This window comes from Spodoptera frugiperda, chromosome 5 (genome assembly GCF_023101765.2).
Source record: "Spodoptera frugiperda isolate SF20-4 chromosome 5, AGI-APGP_CSIRO_Sfru_2.0, whole genome shotgun sequence".
Taxonomy (NCBI): Eukaryota; Metazoa; Arthropoda; class Insecta; order Lepidoptera; family Noctuidae; genus Spodoptera; species Spodoptera frugiperda.
Genome location: NC_064216.1, coordinates 5,790,927 through 5,805,832, shown reverse-complemented (window position 1 = coordinate 5,805,832; position 14,906 = coordinate 5,790,927). Strand labels below are relative to the sequence as shown.

General features: G+C 31.7%; 1 protein-coding gene across 2 annotated transcripts in view; it reads left to right on the top strand.

Annotated features, from left to right (window-relative positions):
- The first annotated feature begins 4,167 nt into the window (after nucleotides 1-4,167).
- Nucleotides 4,168-14,906, top strand: part of LOC118272274 (synaptotagmin-15-like) — a 103,742-nt gene continuing 93,003 nt past the window's right edge. Inside the window, exon 1 of one of the 2 annotated variants that reach the window (XM_035588671.2) lies at nucleotides 4,168-4,355. The gene's annotated coding sequence lies outside the window, so the exon portion shown is untranslated. The remainder of the gene's footprint in view (nucleotides 4,356-14,906) is intronic. The other variant, XM_035588672.2, reaches the window with a different exon arrangement.

Sequence of the window (14,906 nt, the reverse complement as noted above, 5' to 3'; positions counted from 1 at the left end):
TTGAATTTTAGTACTCATTAAATGTTCGCAATCTCATTCTCGAGAGTACAAGAGGAAGATTATTAATTGATTGTAGAGGCGTCATTTAATTACTAATGTTTATTCATGGCTATTAATGTAATTTATTAGGTCGTACATGTGATAAAGTGATGATTTGTTCATCGTTAAGATTGTGAATTCTATGGTTGATTATTGTACTTTTGTTTTTAGGAACTAACAGGGATTTTGCTTCTTCGCAGGAATTTACACTTCGGAACGATGGTTATGACAATTCACTAAAAGACCAATATAATGTTAAGTAAGTTTTGACTTTCAACAGTGTTTTCCCTGGGTTTCATTTCCATGATTGAAATAATAGATGGTCAAAACTAGAGTATACAGACAAGAAAATAAAGATTGATTTAGAATGGAGACATAATGTTGAGACGTGGTTTTTGTTTGACTTTGTTAAATAAGCATGCCAAATATGTACAATACATATCCATTTAATTTTCTTATGAGTATTAAAAGTTTACCTTTGTACTAGAAGTATTAACCGCTTATCTTTTTAAAGTTCAGCTAAGTCATTGTAATGTATGTATAAAATGAGATGAACTTTGTATAGTGTAGTGCAGATATTTTAGTAATAAAATTTGAAGTATCTAATCCATTTGAGTGCAGTTTTATATGTAGAAGAGCTAAAAGATTTACTGTTGCGAAGACTCTGATATGGCATAGGATGACGTCACATTAGTTCATGAAACTTGTGCTTCAAGTAAAACGTCTTTTATCTATTGCATTCATACATTGGCTACTAAACTATAGTCATAATGACGATAAAGTATCTAAATATTTTTTTTCTTCTCATTAAGATGACCCTGATGCTCATGCATGTCCATTAGATTCAAGTCTTTAATGTAGTCTTGTTAATTATGACTACTCATAAAGAAGAAGCAGCGTATATAGCACGGATATTGAAATGGATATAAGTAAATAAAAAATAAATCACGAAAAAACAAGTAATTGCAATCTCACGCCTTTTATCCCCGACGGGGCAGGCAGAGGTGCACAATTTGCATTACGGTAATGCCGTTATAATGTACAACCACTTTCCACCATTTGTGTTATAAGTCCCATGTAACAGGAGGTGAATCTATTCTATACCTTCTCCACAAAAACCATTCCGTCCATTAAAATCCTACTTCAATGTAACGTGATCTGCTTTTTTCCAGTTATTCCAGACTGGCAATTATGTCAATTACAGTTCTGTTGGATTTCAGTACTGAAGGGTAGCGACCCGTTGGTCAGTAGTGGCAACTTAATAGGCTTCTATTGTAACCTTTCTAATTGAGAATAATTGTTTGTGTCATTAAGCACGGTGTTCTAAATATTGTAAGTGGGTTTCTGGTTAAAGGTTTAATGTCAATGAACTGTGACGTCACGGGAACATTGTCATGTTGTGTGGTTCCGGAAAAATTTGTGTGATGGATATCAATGAATTATACCAGACGGTAATATGTTTTTATGACATCATAGCACTAAACATTTCTGTATCGTGGGTGTTTTGGATTGCGAAACGACAATTTGTTAGTTAATGCACTATAACAGGTGCTGCAATTGGAAGTGATGTGATATACAAATTACATTTCTAGATGCATTTATCATCTTCGATCTGTTTAAATTTTTATATTTGTGAACAAGACAAGACACAATCAAAGATGGGCTATCCAGCTATGTTATGCTTATGTACAATTACGAAGATCTAGAATAATATTTTAATTACAATGACAAAAATCTAAAATAATGTTTTTATTTTAATTACAGCTTGTCCCCAATTCTCACAACACAAGACGTAACTTAGATAAAGATTTCATTGTAACAGTTAAAACGTTTTGTGTAAACATTTACTAAACTTTTATTGTTGTTGATAAATCTCTTCAATTATCTACGTTTAACTAAGTTTCTTACCTATTAGCCAAGTTTTAACAACGGCCTGTATTTTAACGCAAGTTTACAAATTCTAAATTGTCTAATAGTCGTTTTAGGATTTAATAAAATGCGTTGAAATGTCAAAGTACCTTTTTGAATATCACCATATCTAAATATAAATTAATATTTTGTTTTACATAAAATATTAAATAATATGTTGTAAAATGTTACAACATTCAATGGCCAAATCCGGAATAATAAACACCTTTTCATTATTAATTATTATGTTTTCTGCTTACTCACGTTACTGTTTGACGAGTAACTAGTTTCAAACCATACTAGAGGCTCAATTCATCATGTGTTGCGAAATGCTGCTGAATATGAAGCTTTGGCTGAAGCTGAAGCTTGGCTCTGTCTGAAGCATGGCATAAGCTCCACTCATAAACCAACTCCACCACTGTTGACCATACCTATAATTTCTTTTCTAATTAATCACATTAAAACCCCTTTTATTGATTCTAAAACTAGTATAAAATCTATAAAATATAACGAAAAATAATTGATTCGTCAAAATGTTCTACACCTAAGTTATCTTCGTGAATACTAAGTACTACATTTTAATAAAATAATTAATTGAATTAGATATCATCTTTCATTAAATTATGATGCACTCTACGAAATATAATAATATCTACCTAAGGTACAATATACATTTTAAGTTAATATAAATTTCGTACCTCGTATCAATGGACGTAGGTCATTGGCATTGCAAATATTAAATGGCAGACAAGAAGGGAGACAGGTATTATATTGTCATGAACTTGTAATTGAAGAAACCTTAGGAAATACCTGTATTCAGAACTGGACAATGAACAGACAGTTTATTTACAGGGTCATATTACGAACCGAACTTAACTATAATATGTGATGGGCTTATTTCAATTGCGTATCATAATGATGGCGTTATTTAACCCCCAAAGGTGAGAGAATTCTAGAATCTGTGTCATAACTGTGATATTTCTGAAAGACCGAAAAATCCCTGTTAGTACGTAGTTTATACCCCTCTAGATCCACTAGGTAGACCTTGAAACGTAAACTATTTTCTTTTACAATCTTATATCTCTCTTCTCCCGATTTTATTTACACAGTTTGGTTTCGAAATACAATTTCCAATTCCACGTGTTTTAAAAGCAGCCTTGAGTTAGACGTCATGATTTCTTAATTAATCGCTTCTCTAGTCTATTTATATTCTTAAAGTATTAGTAAGTTGAGATTTCTAGTCTCCGATAACAGCAAACTTCGAAAATAAACTACCAAGTAAATGAGTTGTATGAAGATTTCTTGGATTAGTTCTGTTTTAGTAAAAGCGCATTGAAATAGCACCCACGTGGCAACTTTCTTTCTAGTAAAATGGTTGTTACGCCAACTTAGTTTTTATTTACTAACATAAAAATTTCTTTTTGTTTTATATGCATTATAAAACAATCTGTATAAAACCTTTCCATCACTCCTTGGTTTATTGACAAGTATTTCACAGCCAAAACTACTATGATCATAAAAACTAAAAGGCATGTATGTTCTTTCGGGAGTTTATGAAAGCACTAAGAGGATGCAAAATTCCTTAGGGAAAGGAAAAGTCTGAATTCAACATATTTGAAGAACATTAGTTCGAAAGATTTACGCGTTTTTGAAGTTGAAAGCAAAAACTAGTGTGTAACCATTATATTATGTAGCCTCATCAATCTCGATTACCTTCTACTTTAGAAACAAAAGTAACTTATAGAAACTTTGATGCCTATTTTATTTATAGCGATGTCAAAGTTACTATTCATAGATGTTGTCCCCTTTGAAAACTGCGCAACTATGGCCAAGCTAGTTAGTCCAACTTCCTGCTAAACAAACGCCTTTCAATAGCATTAAACTGTTGAACTCAAACATTAGACTAATTTGACCCGCCCCAACAGTTTGTTCTATTTACATTCATCCTATTTCTCCAAAGCTTATCCCGTCCACAGATGTTCTATAGAAATCCCACAACTCAGCTAAACCAGGACCCATGTAACGTAAATGTAATCGTAAAAAACGGCTTTTTATGTGCGTACACATCAAGTTGCTTTAATGGAGATTTGAGTAGTTTTATAACAGAATGCTTAGTAGTCAACGTTGTCTGTACAAGTCCCAACTTTAGTTAATGGAAGGAACATGCGCAGTGGGGTCTCGGAGGAACTTTGGCGGCGGGATTTCATCCAGTGGCTTGGCGGTACTTTTGACTACCGTACGTATACCGAGCTGAGCGCTACCAGGCTCGCACTTATTTCCCCAAGTAAAACCAACCGGTGTTTTATGTAAGCATTATTAAAAACAGTAGAAAAGCATGTCTATGTGTGTTTAGAAAGTTCGAAATTCCCTTGAAAAGTAGGTGTACCTGTGACTTTTTTGTAAAAAGGGTAAGTTCTTTCCTGTAGTTTCCCTGTGACTAAACTAATCGCGCTTAATGAATGAATAGTTTGTTATTTGCATGACAAATTATCACTATTCGTCTATCTATCTTCTAACTATAGTTACTTGCCTTCAAATTATTGTTATGCTAACTTATACTTGATTAAAAATACAGTGATATTCATAATGTTTGAAAAAGCTGTTAAAAACTAATTAAAAAGAAGTTTATGTGAAGGTAAGTGCGTTATTATGATAGCTGTATAAAGTTTGTATAAAATGTCGTTCAATGTTGCCTACAAGTGATGATTAATTCGTTTTTACAACATTCGTGTCAACTAGCTTGTAAACCGTTCTTCAACAATAAAACAAAACGGAAAAAAATTCTACCAATGTACTTTTAAAATGTTCCATTGTTTCAAAAACGGAATTAGAACTTTTTTTTTTGGTTGTCACTTTAACATTTTGTCAGTATTTTCTTCAATTCCAGTTGTTACTTTACCACATTGCAACTATTTTAGGCGGGTACTTTTTCCGTCGCTGATTCTACAAACGAGGTGTGTTTATGCGTAAAAAGATGCTTAAATTAAGTGTAATTAAATTAATATTATAATGTTGAAATTAACATAATAATGTCATCGTTCTAAGACGATGATATATAAAATAATATTTTTAGTAGATAACAAGATAATTAATTTTGAGTGGCTTAAAGTGACCCAGAATTTTGTGAATAGGAACAATATGTTTAATTTACATTTCACAGTTGGAAATAATACTAATATCACTTCACCAATTGTGGAATAGATTACGTATTTTTATATCGCGCTAAAATAGGGGAAATAAATTCTATGGTGACGTAAAAAAATATGACGCCCATAGCCGCCAACGTACAAAATTGATAGAAAATGACAATTATTTTTGACATTTCACAATATTTATTCGTCATTGTGTTTTATTGCGAAATGATTTTGGTGTAGTGTTTATATATAAAAGTACCTTTGGTGACAAGGAGACACATCTTTTCACTTATCACAGTTTCGTCAGCCAGAGGATTTTTACATCAATTCTGTTTTCACTCTGAGGTTTCGTCAAAAACCTGAATCATTAACCAATCCTATAAAATAATACATAATACCTACTAAAAGCAATACTAACACTAATCAAAATGAATAAACAAAAAGTGTTTCCAGAAATTAGTTTCTATTAATTCTAGCTTAATAACGTGGTTTTCAAACGGGCGGATTCGGAAACCAATTTGCGTCATGACTTGCAAATAAATGGTTTCCGAGAAGAATCTTAAGATCCAATTGAATTGAAATTGATCCGTTGCAACTACAGATAACTTAATGTCAATATTAATAATTACTGTAAAACATTTCAATATTTAAATAGCTATGATTTCGTAATAGGATATCTACGTATTCGATAGCTTTCCCTTACTTTTAGATGTCAATACAAATAAACAGTCCGAAGTCAACAGTTTTGATCTAGTTCGACTGAAATTCCTTTGAAATCGAAATTGGTTTCTTTATTTGTTGGCTTTCTATCAAGTTATCTCGTCTAGATTTTTGGAGTCAATTTATTAGTATGACGATATTCACGGATCATATATTCTGTGCCGACATTTTTTTATACCTTACGACGATCGGAATTCAGACAAGATTGGGTTAACTTTAATAGGAATGCGTAGGTATAAAAAAGCCAGTCAAAGATGGAACAAAAAAAAAGCTGTCAGTCTGTCAGACAGTTCTTTAGGGAAGCTACGTGCTCGTTCCAAAGTGTAGATTGCTATAAAGAAACTTCATTGTAATTGCGTTATCGGCTTACTCACTATTTGACGAGGAAATCGACTAGTTTCAAGCCATGCTAGAGGCTCATATTTATGAGCAGCATTTCGCGATACAAGACGCGGCGATTGTCGCACTTCCAGTCTTCATGAAAGAAACTTCATGATTACTCTTTTTCAATCAGTTTAACAAATTTCAATATAAAAGTAAAACATTTGATTGCCATCCAAATAATTAACTTATTACTACTCCTTTGACAACTATTTTAAGGAAACTAAACGACACCGTCTAGACGAATGTACATTAATATTTAATTAATGCGTCATTCTGATAGGTGCCGAACAATTTAAACTCGACGAGTATTTGGAGACAAACAAAATAAAGGCCGGGTTACAAAGGAGTGCCATGTTTTTCAATGGGGGATTTGTTTACTCTGCCATTTTGTTGTCAGATAGAAAATTGCGTATGTATGTAGCCCTTTGGAATAAATATATACAGGCAACATACGTGTAGGTATGAAACAAAAGAGCTATGTAAGATTCGTAGCAATTGACGTTTCATTGTCTCTGCCTACCCCCATGGGAGACAGGCGTGAGGGTGTGTACTGTTCTTACTCTGCCTACCGTCATGGCGTGAGGCTACGTAAGTATGTATATATGTATATTCATCAATCTAAATGAAGTTATATTTGAAAATCATCATTAATATACATCTTTATACTTTTTTGTCTTACTTTGAATTATACAAAAGTATACTATGTATTGGTGTTTTAACAGCAAGCTTAGCTGTTTCGTGAAGCCTTAAGTTTGATTGAGTTTTCGGTTTAAATAACTCCAGTTTTTTATAAATTGATCTGAATCAATAACTAGCCTTATTCACCTTCCTCTATAATTTAAAATCACGTTACCAGAAATGTGATGGAAAATATTTTCAATACTTCATTTTTACAAGCAGTTTTTAGCACATCTTAGCTACGGTAAAATAGGTCCTTCCTACGTTCCTTTGATTAAGTATTTACTTAAGTGTTTACTTTACCTAATTATTAACTGTTTTATAAATTAAACCTTTAGAAATAAGCTACGGTAGCTACTACATTTCAATTAGGTACGTACCTACTTTATCTTACTCCGGAAACAATGTTAGTTCTCGTTAATTAGAATTAATGATGATTAAACAATCAGTCAGCGGGTGAATTAAGTAAGTGTTTTATTACTTGAGGGGGCACAAGTCTAGTTTGTCTAGCAAGTATGCCATTTTAGTTCAATTTCAGTATCTGATTAAAAATCTGGGTTATTCAGTGTAAAGTCTTACTACTCAATGTTTGAAAATAAACTTGCTTCTAGCTGAATTTATTATAAAGAGTATAATAAATTATTTTTGTGTTGAATAGTGCATTTATTGAGAAAGGCTATAGGCTATAAAACATTCCGTGTTGAATAGTGCATTTATTGATAAAAATTATAGACCATAAAACATCACGCTATGAATAATAATCTTGAATAGTGTATTTTCCGAGAAAGGCTGAAGGCTATATAACATTACGCTACTACCAATAGGATCTGAGTAGAGCGGGTGAAACCACACGAGATTAGCTAGTTATTATAATACGTATCGATGTATTTAGTCAGTAACAGAAAAACAATGTCAATAACTTCAAGAAATAGCAGGGGTAATGTTTTTAAATGTCAAATGTCATCACGCCCTTTAAACCAAAAGAAAAAAACGAGAAATGCTCATAAGTACGCATTACGCAAGTATTTTCGTACCAGTTGAACAAACAGAGAAAGCTAATATTATTCTTCCTACCGCTTATTTTCTTCCCTTTCATGCAATATCTACGGTAAATACACGAAGAAGTTAACCAAATAAGATGTATGCAGGTTGTTCCTTCAAACATTTCCTTATATCCACCATTCAGTGTCAAAATGAAATCTTGTATATCTGCAGGAGTAACATATTCAGAGTTATAAAGTGTGCGATATTGAGGCATACGTTATTATTTTGTCAATATATTGTAGATGCAAGGTGGAGCTCAGAACAAAACAACAATACTTATATTTTTTAATACTACATTTTTTATGACAAGACAAACTTTATGTAGATTTAGGCTTTTTTCAGAGCAAAATCTGTCTAATTGATATATACTTTACAACATTATGCAAAACGTTATGACTAGTTTGCCAGCTGAGGCTTGTGACATCAAATATGCTTAGAATAATCTTTGGTTGCCTATACGTTGGTTTGAGAACGACTTATTAATTCATGAGGGTCGAGATATCATGCAAACCATCTGCCACATTTCGGCACTGGCATGAATTTAAATATATTTGAATTTTGGCTTTCACTGCTAGTTAATGGTTATTAATTCTTTTCAGCGTTGTCTGATTCTTGTAAGTGTGAATGATGATTACAATCTTGAAAGAATTTACAACTATCTCATGAAGTCTTATATATATATAGAGTATAGGTTCACATAACATCTTTTACTTTATATGTCCCTACGTCAATACATGCATATTGAGAGGCAAGCTTGTTTTAGAGAACGTATTATTCGAGGATCTACGAATATTTATGACAGTGGCTTTGAATCTGGATAACGAAGTCTGACAACGAGTTATGTTGTGCCAGCCTGTCTCCCAGACTTTATAAAGGTCACATTGTAATCATGCTGCGAAATATCAGTACTCAGCTTAAACTGGTTAGAATTTCAACGCGAACAAGCCAAGACAGTTCTTTCAGCCCTTTAGAATTTTTTAATAATAATAATACCTACGAGTTTCGTCCCGTATTTTCGTATACAAAGAAAATGAATGCTTGCCATAACATTATTACGACTTTCGCAATATCTTCTCATTAACAAAAGTAGGTTTTTATTTAATTAAGTTAAAGCATTCCTTTCCAAAATGGTTTTCGTATTATTTTTACTTACATTCACTTAGGTTTATTAAAGTTATTTGCTTATTTATATACTTATTTTTATTAAGTTATCTTTCGTTAAAATATAACATTAATAATTCAACATTTCTATTATATTTTTTGTCACTGAATTATCTTAGTTATATTTTGATAGTAACTGAAAAATACCTTAGTATTTGATTCATTTAACTATTTGTTTTCTATCTGTTGTACTAAGTACTCTAATATTAAGGTTTGAATTATTTGATCACCAAAAAAAATATATTTCAGTGTTTAAGGTCAGATATTTTACCGTATATTAAACGATCGGAACTTGAAATAAATCGCGATAAAACTTGAAGTAAGATTGACGTTGAAGAGACTTCGTTTCGTCGCGTGTGAAAGCCTGTTACGTTAATAGCACCATTTAAAAGCAAAGAACTTTAACAAAAACTATGTTTTAACAACAATGCAAAGTGTAATAACTTGAAAAATGTAGGATTGGAATCTTTACTCAGCTTTCTGTATGATTTCACACAGTGACAGTTATATAAATGAGTGTATAGAAAAAAAATGTGTTTATAAGTTTGACAAAGGATTGACAAATTTATTCAATTCTACAAGTGATATAAATTCACAATTACACACATAATACATTACACCTATATTGTATGCATTTTTTATTCTACGTGTTGCCATTTTATATCATTTTAATTGCAATAAGATATAGATTACAAAGAATTGTTTTGTTCAAGAAAATAATCTTCTACCAACACTTGAACATAAAATATTTTTATTAAATAATCGGATACTAGGTGTAGTTGAGAAACTTTTCTACTTCAATTAAGAAACAGGAACGGTAACTGGATACTTGCATCCGCTTCCACTCGTGTCTCTAGATAATAAACTTATTATATATTGTATGTTTATTAAATATTCCTGTTAAGGAAATATCTAAGTTAAAAAGGGAATCAACACTTTTAATACTGAGCTGCAATTTGCGACTCTGGATTTTGGGGGATCATAATTATATTATTACTTAACTTTTGTTTATATGTTTGTTTTTTAGTAGCATTATTAGTGTTTAATAAATCCCTGATTCCCCAACAACCCTTAAATTCTTAACCTCCAAAAGGTCTGCAAGGCACTTGTAACGCTTTTTGGTGTTTCGAGTGTCCATGAGCGGCGGTGATTGCTTACCATCAGGTGATCAATCTGCTCGTTTACTGACTTATACTAAAAAAATAAATCTATAGATTTTCGTTAAAATCAACTAAATATTTTATAACATGGTAAATTATGTTTTTTAGAATAAGTCTTGAAATATTAGCATGATACTTATACCTACTTACTACAGAGACGAAAATAATGATGATTTATAATCCATAGTCATGTATGTAGTGCATTGTTAAAGGTTAATTAAAATAGCACTTTGCTCAAATTGTCGAATTAACACAACGTTATCGATGTTTCATCGGATTCATATCGAGGACCTGCATTCGAAACATTACGCTTAATTTCTTTAAGCCTTTTATCGGATGGCCAATCGTGCAACAATGTACCTATGTTTAAGTGATCGATATTCTATTTTTACTCGTATGCATTGTGAACATACTACATTTTCTGTAGTTTTTGTTGGATGTGTGTATTAAGATAATAAACTCTTTTGAGGGTGTTTTTCCACCAAAGTTGTACTATGCTACGAAGATGTAATAGCTAAGCTGTGAAACTAAGTGACCGTTTCCACCGATACTAAGCTATGTAACTGTGCGAGGAAGATGAGCTCGAGTATGTGATCCATCATAGGATGCATCTATAGTACGCATCTTTACATATAAAAAACATAACTTAGCTGAGCCATTACCACCAATGTTATGTGTACCAATTAATATTATTGGTGGAAGCATTTACAGCAAGTAGCATAACACATTCTGGTGAAAAATCACCGTAATCTACGAGCTTTTATGTGTTTTCCCTTAAAAGGGCTTGTTGTTATCACCAGGCTTTGTAGACGACTTGGAGATCGTAGTTAAAAAGGTCAGAGAAAGCCATACCCCATCTCTGACAAATGTGTTGTGCTAGTCATTATCCATCTGTATTAGTGGTTTTTTCCAATTAGTACGGATTTGACAAGAACACACATCTTATGAAATTAAATTGCTAGAAAATCATTATAATATAAAAACTCATAATTATTTTACCTAAGTACGAGTAATTATAAAATATTTTCAGTTGATCGCATTTATTAATTGGAATTAAGGTTTCATTAAGTACAAAGGAATCTGTTAATGGATACAATAATTGATTTATTTATATTCGTTAGCTACAATCTTGAAAGTCTTTGTTATAAGTTCAGTAAAGTTATTCCGACCGTAACAGTATTTAATTAATTTTATTAGAATTCTGAGTGTTTAGAAAAAAATGTTTAAAACAATCAGTATAAGGTTTTTAATTTGTGGTTTGTTAATTTTTATTGTAGCCTAAAGTATATTTTGCTTAATTGGTTTTAGATGTTAACGTAGAATCACATATCGTGTGCTATGTGTGTGGATGTTTATCGGTCAATCACGCTTGAACTACTGAACGGATTTCGATGAAATTTGGTAAAGAGACAGCAAGGCTGATTTGGGTGATATTTATTTGTGCTTTTTATACGGAGCTACTGGCAGAAGCTAAACATACCACAATATTAAAAATAAGAGACTACAATAATTTTCAAGAACACCTTTCGCTATTCGAAATGTAATAAATTCTTATTTTTATTTTATATCCTAAGAGTATTGCGTAATACTCGTAATGTTTACTCTCTGGTATCAACCATAGACCTAGACACAGTTACCTACTTCTTTCCTTGCTCTAAAGAGGATTGAAAATGAAGGTCACTCCCTTTAAATGAGGTCAAGGATCTGACCCTATGAATTCCAAGAGGTGTTGCATCCTTCCTGCTTATAAATAGAATTTTATTTAAGTTTGTTTGTACATTTACAAATTACTTTGTGTCGGCTTAAGTAAACTTGATAAAATTACGTTAAAAGGAGAAAATTAAGTGTTGTCCTTCAAATTGGTAGATAACCAGAAGGTGTAACTAATATATGAAAAGAGTCCTATCTTATAGAATGAAGTTGTAGTGCAAGTCTTTGGCAATATATGTATATGTAATGTCATTGTTCCTACAAATGAATAAAATAATCCAAATAAAATTATTTGTCACCTTACTATAATTACTTATTTATTTAATCCATAATACTATGAACACTAAATAACATTTATTTCAACGTTCATGTATTTATGCGCTTATAAATAATAACATAAACTATTAAAATAATAAATTAAAACTTATGCAAATGGATGTGAGCCCAAGGGACTGATGTTTTAGATTAATATGAGACTCGACCCTGTCATATGCAAAAGATAACTGACCTAATTTCTAAGGAAATATTCCAAAATAAATATAATATTTGTAAAAAGAAATGAGTGCACTTGTAGGTCGTTTGAAAAGGATATTTTGGCTGCACTGGCTGGATTAAACTTGTGTGGTTAACATTACATTAATTTTTAAAACTTCGAGATTATAAATGAAATTTTGTTCAAACTACGAACAAGCAAAAAACATTGTTCCATTCCATGTTTTTGTTATATGCTTTTATAAAAACTATTTTACTATGTTTAGTAATTAATACACAATGGCGGCATTTTACTCCTTTTAAAGCAAATTGTATGGACTAAAGTTGCAGACTTAAGACAAAGTTTTCAGACCACGAACAATCTTATACACCTAGTTGACATCATTTAATTTATTATGAACGACAAATTAACATTCCACTGAATACTTAACTAACTACTATATAGTTGGCACAAAGAGATTTGACTACGGCTACGGCGTAGACAAAATTGAATTATCACTGCTACGCCGGATCCTGTCGTAGCACGTTACCGATCCGCTACGCATTACGCAAATTTATTGGAACAGGATCGCAGATTTTATTACAGACTAGCTTTTGCCCGCGACTTCGTTCGCGTGGAAAAGTGACTTCCGGCAAATTTTTGGTTTTAACCACATAGTTCCCAATCTCGCGGAATCTCTTCAAAAATGAGACGTAGAAGATATTCCAGGGAACTCTTCAAAAATCAACATAATGAGCTCTGCATTTGAATTTAATAGATGTATACTCACTTAGGGCATTGAAAAAATTGTTTAAAAACGGACTTAAACTAAAGAAATATTATAATCTTTCCGAACTTAAGATGAAAACTAACTTAAAACTAAAGAAAGCTACGAATTACGAATTTATAATATTACAACCTATCCTCTATGCTATAATAACCAAGCTTAAACTAAATAATTTAAAAGAAACGACTTAAATCTAGTCTATCTAATTAATTAATAAATTAGACTTACAATTTTATTAAAAAACTAACTACAGTAACTACTAATAAATAATCGATATCAAACTAAACCTACGTTAAATAATTTAACCAGAAAACCAGAAAAACCCAACAAATAAACTTATTAATTGACAAATACAACGAAACCAATTTATTTAGAATATACGAAACAGCAGGACCACTACAGACAAATAATCATACGACTGATAATACACTTTTTCTACGATAGTACCGAAGCGCTCGGCCGATACCCAACCAAATGAATGTAACGAAACCATAGCGTGATCTATTTCTATTTTTATTTTTTGATTTTTGAAATAAAACTATCCTATGTCCTTTCTAAGGTTCTAAACTATATCTGTACCAAATTTCAACCAAATCCGTCAAATAGTGGCTGAGATTAATGGTATAAGCATAGAATAGTGTTCGACGTGATTCTTTAATTTGACATAACTTTTTTATTTATGAACCGATTGACATGAAACAAACACTAAATGTAAATTGAAGCATACCACAATATATTCGTGAAAACCGCATCCAACTCGGATCAGCCGTTTCTGAGATTAGCGCGCACAGACGAACAGACAAACAGACAAACAGACAAACAGACAAACAGACAAACAAACAAACAGACAAACAGACAAACAGACAAAAAAAAAGTTAATTACATTTTTGGGTTCGACATCGACATAACAATAACCCCTGCTATTTTTTTTATTTTTATTTTCAATGTACAGACAGCACTTTTCTACGATTTTATTATATGTATAGATAAAATTCTATCATTTTGTTGATGGCTCTCTTATGACGTCATACGGTGGCTGTATAGGCAAGTTAGATCATTGTTCGTTTTAGTATATTAGTAAAGTTATAGAGAATTCTTGCTACCAATACATTTCAAATCAATCACTAGTGTTATAGATGTGAAAACTTGTTTCTTTGGATGTTTATCCGTCAATCAAGCTAAAACTACTGAACGGATTTTGTTAAAATTTGGTATACAGACATGAGATGACTTGAGTGATAGGATACTTTTTGAAGCTGCTGGCGGAAGCTAGTAAATTTATAAAGTCCCTAGTCGCTTTAGCTTTCTATAGTTTATGTTTATTTGGTACCGTACTGCATTTTCTACTTACAAAATACCTTTTCATATTTCCTTTACCTACACTTTTTTATTGATTTTGCTAACTATTTACTTACATTCTAGTATACATATATGGATTCCACTATGAGACTAACGAAGTAGCATATCCTTTCAGTAAGAACTAATGTCACTTAACCTCTCATTAATACAATGAACCCTTCCATTGACAGCATTATAAGCAAGCTAAATGCTCTCTCTAATAAGTTTGCCTGGCTTTCATTATACATGATGTTATGAGGTAAATACGTCACTAGCAGTACATAACAATAAGTACATAATTAATACATCAGTCAGAATGTAGAGAGTGCATGAATATTTTAGTTCTTTGCATTGCCAGTTAATTACTTTTG